This window comes from Pteropus vampyrus, unplaced genomic scaffold, assembly GCF_000151845.1.
Source record: "Pteropus vampyrus isolate Shadow unplaced genomic scaffold, Pvam_2.0 Scaffold50, whole genome shotgun sequence".
Classification (NCBI taxonomy): Eukaryota; Metazoa; Chordata; class Mammalia; order Chiroptera; family Pteropodidae; genus Pteropus; species Pteropus vampyrus.
Window position 1 is genome coordinate 2,419,781 of NW_011888831.1, and position 6,457 is coordinate 2,426,237.

Here is a 6,457-nt window from a genome sequence, read left to right on the forward strand (position 1 = left end):
CCCATGTAAAGTGTACACAATTCAATGGTTGTTAGTATATTCACAGAATTGTACAACCGTCACCAAATTAATTCAAATGTTCTGAATTAATATCAGAACATTTTCATCATTCCAAAAAGAATTCTGTACCCATTAGCAGTTCCTCTCTACTTCCCTCCCACCAACTCCATTCCTAAGTAGCAACTAATTTACTTTCTATCTCTACAGATTTGCCTATTCTGGGTATTTCTTATAAATGGAATCATATACTATGTGGCCTTTTGTGTATGACTTCTTTCAGTTCGAATAATGTTTTCAAGGTTCACCTAAATTGTAGCATGTAACAATTTTTATGGATGAATAATATTCCATTGTATGGATATGCCACATTTGTTTATCCTTTCATTAATTAATGGACATTTGAGTTATTTTCACTTTTTTGCTATCATGAAAGTGATGCTATGAACACTTGTTATAAGTTTTTGTATGAATACATATTTTCAGTTCTATTGGATATATACCTAGGAGTAAAATTACCAAATAATATGGTTATTATACGTTTAACTTTTTGAAAAACTGCCAGACTGTTTTCCACAGTGGGTGTACAATTTTACACTTCCACTAATCATATATGAAGGCTCCAATTTCCCTATATCCTCCCTAACAATTTTTATAAGTGTTTAATTCATTTATGTTTTCAGTCTTTCTTCCTCTATAATACAAGCACTTATACACTTACCTTGATGTATTTTTTTACTTTTTAATCTCAAAAAAATTAGTAAAATTAACAATCTAAGAGAGGCTTATTCTGAGGATTTAAGAACACCTTGGCACACCACTCTGTAGCACTCTCTGCCAGGTACACAAACTCAAATTTAATAAACATAGGCCTAGATTAATCTTGAAATATTATCCTATTATTAATTTAATAGGATTGACTCATTCATTCAAAAGATATTTGTTGAGTGCCTACTTCATAGCATCATAATATTAAGTTCTGAAAAGAGAGAGGTGAAATAGAGTCATGCCATCACAAAGCTTAACAATTGAAAAGAAAAAAGTACAATACTGCATGATATTAGAATAAGAGATGTAATACATGCTGGAAACAGGAAACGTAGGAGTAAGATTTTTTAATTTTGAGATTGAGAAAGGTTTTCTGGAGAAAATTGCTTCCTTCAAGGACCTGAAAGGTGAATTAGTAGGAGTTTGCCAAGTTCATAGCAGACAAGTGTTCTGGGTCATTTGAATAGTAAATGGAAAGACCCAGAGGTGTAAAAAACAAAAACAACAACAAAAAAACCCTTCCTTTTGGAAGAAGGAAAAGAAATGTGTCAAGAGCAGAAAGTGTCAGGAAAAGGCACAGGATGAGAGAGTCAGGACAAAGCTGGAGAGTTCCTCGAGGCTAAACTGTGAAGGGCAATTAAACCATATTGGGGAGCTTGGACTTCATCCAAAAACAGTTTGGAGGCAACTGAAGAGTTTTAAGTAGGAGAGGGACAATACCAGATTTTAATTTGGAAAGTTTTGCTGTGGCTGCAGAAAACAGATGAGGGGAGGGAGGGTTAAGACCAGTGGCCAGGAGACCTTTATGGAGTTGTGGCAGTCATCTAGGCTTGGATTAAAAAATGTCTGTGGCAATGGAAAGGAGGAAACATTTAGGCCTTGGTGATCAATCAGATGTCAGATTGAGAAAGAGGGAACACCAAGGCTGACTCTCCCATTCCTGACTCGAGTGACAGGGTACCATTGTTTGTGACATAGCAGGTCTGGGGATAAGATGATGGGTTCTAATAATGATAGTTAGAGGTGCTCATGGGACAGTTCTCCACCTCCCGGTTTTATCTGAACCTGGTTGTCTTCTAAGGAATCAGTTTCCTCAGTCCAGGGAATGCTGTCTTCTCTCCCACCTCATGGATCTCAGGGCTGGCAGGCTTAGCATCTTCTCCTTGTTTTCCACTGTTGCTTTTCAACCTTTTCTCCTTCTCTTTCTTCCCCTAATCTAGCTCTTTTGAGGTTAACGCCATCTAGCTGTACCATTATTCCTTTTACTGCTATTATCTGTGGACCTATTCACCAATGACTTTGACTCTTGGTTCACTTCATCCTACTTGGTTTTTCTTCATCCTACTTGAGTGCTTGTCCTTGGGGACTTAATTCTCATGTGGATGACCTATCTAGTACTCCTGCCTGTCACCTCCTTGATTGTCTCCCCTCTACACCAGCCAGACTCTCTCATGTTCACATGAGACCACATGACCACACATGACTATACCATAACCGAATTCTAGATTTCAAGCCTCCCACCCTAACCACCATTTCCTATCCTTCTAGCTCATTTGCTTTAGCAACTACACCATGCAATACTTCAATCTCATCAAGACTCCATTATTTGTATCACTTTTCACTATTCATCCATAAACAGCTCCTTCCTGTTTTCTCTTCCTTCTCTACTCAGCTTAGAGAAGAGTCTATTACTACAGTTACGCTCTTCATACACTTTCAACAAACTTGCCTGTGTGTCTCCATCTCTCTCTCCATTTACTTGACTGGCTAACCCCCAACTCTAAATGTACCCACTATCAGCCTTCTCCATGCCTGCACCTGAGCAGCTGAATATTAAAAGAAGAAAAAAATTACTGAACTAGACCTACTGGTTCCACTTTCAGTTCATGACCTCAAATCTCATGTAAGCGCTAAACACAGAAATCTCTATTTCCTAACCTTATATTGAGCCCACTCTGCTCTGCCTGCTGTCAGCGCTGTTCCATTAAAATCTTTCTGTCAAGGTCAACGACAACCTCCCAGTTTTAAATTCCGTACACACTTCTTAGCCCTCGTCTTTCTCTACTTCTTAGCAACATGTGGCAGTTGACCATTCCTTTCTCTTGGGAAAATTTTCTCCTGTCTTTGCTTTTGTAACACTACACACTGGTTTTTCTCCTCTTTGTCCATTTTTTCGCAGCCTTCATTGCCGGCTCTTCCTCCTTTACCTGACCTGCAAATGCCTTGGTGCTTCTGGACTCATTTTTAGGTTTAAAAAAAAGTTCAATACATTTTCTCCCTAGGTAATGTAATGCTGATATCTCCAAATTTGTATCTATAGCTTTGGCCTCTTTTCTGAGCTCCAGTCTTAGGTATGCATATGCTAATTTGACATCTCTGTTTAGATGTCTAATAAACAGCTAAAATAGAACTCAGAGAAAATTGATCTCTTATACTGCCCTTCCTCCAAACCTGTTGGTTCCTTCTCCCTTTTTGAAATTAAGCCAATTATTTCAGGAGTCATAAACCTAGGATTCATCTTTCCTTCTCACCTTCATTCAATCTGTCAGCAAGCCCTTTCTATTTTATTTCTAAAATTTTTCTCAAATCCATGTTCCTCCCCACACCTGCTTTATCATCCCTGCCCCCATTCTGGTTTAAGCCACCACCATCTTTTGATTCATCTTCTGCAATAGCCTTCTGACTGGTCTTCCAGCGAACTCTTCTCTTTTCTATAAGCACTAAAGAGAGTTTTAAACAACATAAATCAGATCATACTCCTCTCAAGGCTTAAATTGTAACTAAACTAAAGTTAAAATTCCTTGCAGATGATTCCTGACTGCCTCTCTAACTTCCTCTTGGGCCCCTCTTAATTAGGCTCCAGTGGAGCCACCCCACCATGCTGACCTCCTTTCTAGTTTTTGGACAAGCCAAGCTCTTCCTTATCTCAGCGTCTTAAAGGTAGCCATTTCCTCTGCCTGGAATGCTCTTCCCGGAATCCTCAAGTGGCATCTCCTGTTTATAATTCAGATCTTATCCCAAATATGATCTCTTGAGAGAGGCCTTCCCTGACTACCTTTATCTACAATAGACCTTTTCCTGCAGTTATTTACTTGCTCTATTTATTTCTTTATATCACTTACCATAATCCAATGCTGACTTGTTTATTATGTTTACTTTTTTACTCTGTCCTTTCCCACTGGATGCCAGTGACATGAGGACAGGGACTTGGTCTGTCTAGCCCAGACTTTAAGTCTTAGAGTTGCCTCTAGCCCATAGTAGGTGCTCAATAAACATTTGTTAAATAAATGAATACAGAGTTAGACAGTTGGGTATTCAGATATTAACCTTAGGTGAAAAATATGGGCTGGAGATAAAGATTTGAGAATTATTATAAAAAATAAATCTTAATAAACAAGGAATAGAAGGGAACTTCCCTAACTCATTGAACAGATCTACAAAAAAAAAAAATCTATAGTATGAGACTTAACAGCGAAACATCAAAACAGTCCCTTTAAGAAAGAACAAGACAAGGGTGCCCACTACCACATCTACTATGAAACTCTGCTGGAGATTCTAGCTAGCATAGCATGGTAGAAAAGATAAACAATGTTTACAAAAAAAGAAATAGAAAGAATAGAAATTTAGACATATATTATTTATGTAGAAAATCAAAATAATCTATAGAAAAATGATTAAATTAGAGTTTAGTGAGGTTGTTGGATTAACATACAAAAATAAACTGTTTTTAAAATATTTTTTTATATACTAGGAAAATAGACTATCTCATTATTCTAAGCTTATTTATATGTGAATGAAAACAATTGTTGTATCACCAGAAAACTAGCTGTGAGCACAGCTAATTAAAAATAGAAAACATCCTATAGATCTACAAAGGCATGTTATTATGATTCTTTAAAATACCAGACATAACAAGAAAATTCTAAGACTATCCAAGAAGAAAAAATAAAAAAAGGTCACTTACAACAGAACAATCAACAGCAATGCTGGATGCTAGAAGATAATGGACCAATGGTTTCATATTTTTAAAGAAGAATTATTTGATTTTAAACATAAAATTCTATACCCAGCTAAACTGACATTAAATTATAGATCTTTAAAATTTTGGTATTTTTTTTTACATATAAAAACTTAGAAAATTTGCCTCATATAGTCTCATCAGAGTTATCTGATAATATGCTCCAGCAAAAGAAGGGAGTAAACAAAAATGAATTACACTTGAGATCCAGGGTACAGTAGACTCAACCCAGGAGAATGGCCATGGGAAATTCTAAGAGGACTTCTATGTAGAAGGCATGGCCCAAAGCAACCAGCCCAGATTAGAGACATAATATAGAGGCTTCCAGGAGTGAGACTTCCAAGAAAAAGAACTTGATAGAATACAATAGCAATCGGGTGGGATAGAGAAAAGAAGGATATTGATTATAATCAAAATACAGCAAGAAATAAACTATAATTAGAAACCCTAGCTCCCCCATCTGTGTAAGGAATAAATATAATTATAACCCATTATAATATTTGGCTCTCCTATTTAACATTTATAAATTCACAACAGTGTTAATAGTGTAAAAACTACTTATTGATAAAACTAAATATGATTTAATTATACTAGGAGAATAAAGGACGAGAGGCATCATAAGACAGTTAAATTCTTATCAATTATGGCAAGAATAAATATATAAGGTCTAAAATGGATAAATAATGAAAAAGCATATCATTTAGAATAAATGGAAGTAATTACCAGAAGAAACTGTTGAAAGTGATCACCTCTGGCAAGCAGGATTTGGCTATGAGTCTTAATACACTGATTATGAAGTATGTATTTACTATTTTGATAAAATTAAAAGTTATTTTAAAAAACAGAGTTTTGGTCCAGAAAGGACGGGTGTTGTTGGAAAAGATTTTTTTTTTTTTTTTATGGTAAAGCTAGGGAAACTTCAGAGCTCTTGTGAAGGCTTGAATTTGTTCTAAGCCAGAGAGTTAGCCATGTTGCAATAAGCAGCACTTCGGATAAATCACCAAAGCCATGTTGCAATAAGCAGCACTTTGGATAAATCACCTAAAGAGATCTCAGAGAAAGGGACAGATTGCCCAAGCCTACAGTTATTTGAGATTTATTTTCTCATTCTAAATAGTCATTTCATTTTCAAACCTTATTTTTAAAATTCTTTTCCTTAAAAAGTCTTTCAAATTCTGTAAACTTTAGGCCTCACAGAACCTGGGTTAGCCCCTGGGAGTTTTGGTTCCCAAAAGAGTTTAGATTCACTCACAATGTTTATTTGTTTCTTTTAATTCTTGTTCTAGGGAGAGAATGAGGGCAGTTTTCTCAGTAATTTTTATAATAAAAAAATTGTATTGGAAACTGCTCCTCTATTGGCTGTTTACCTTACCTGTAACTCAGACACTTTAAGCTCTTTGACGATAGGAACAGAGCTGTATTTCTGTTTCTATAGTTCAGGCACAAGTTAATACAGGTTTTATAAATATTTGTTGACAGAACAGGTAAATCTGAGTGCCACGAGGTATTCCTCTTCTTTCTGCTCCATCTCTTTATTGAGTCTGTTTTACGCAAAACAGAAGGCTGCGGGAGTGAGGAACAGTGGAGGTAGAGCTGAGTTACTTTTTCCAAACCCTAGATCCCACACTTTGATTTTACATACTAGATGCCTTTCTGAATGACATTTTGAATTGC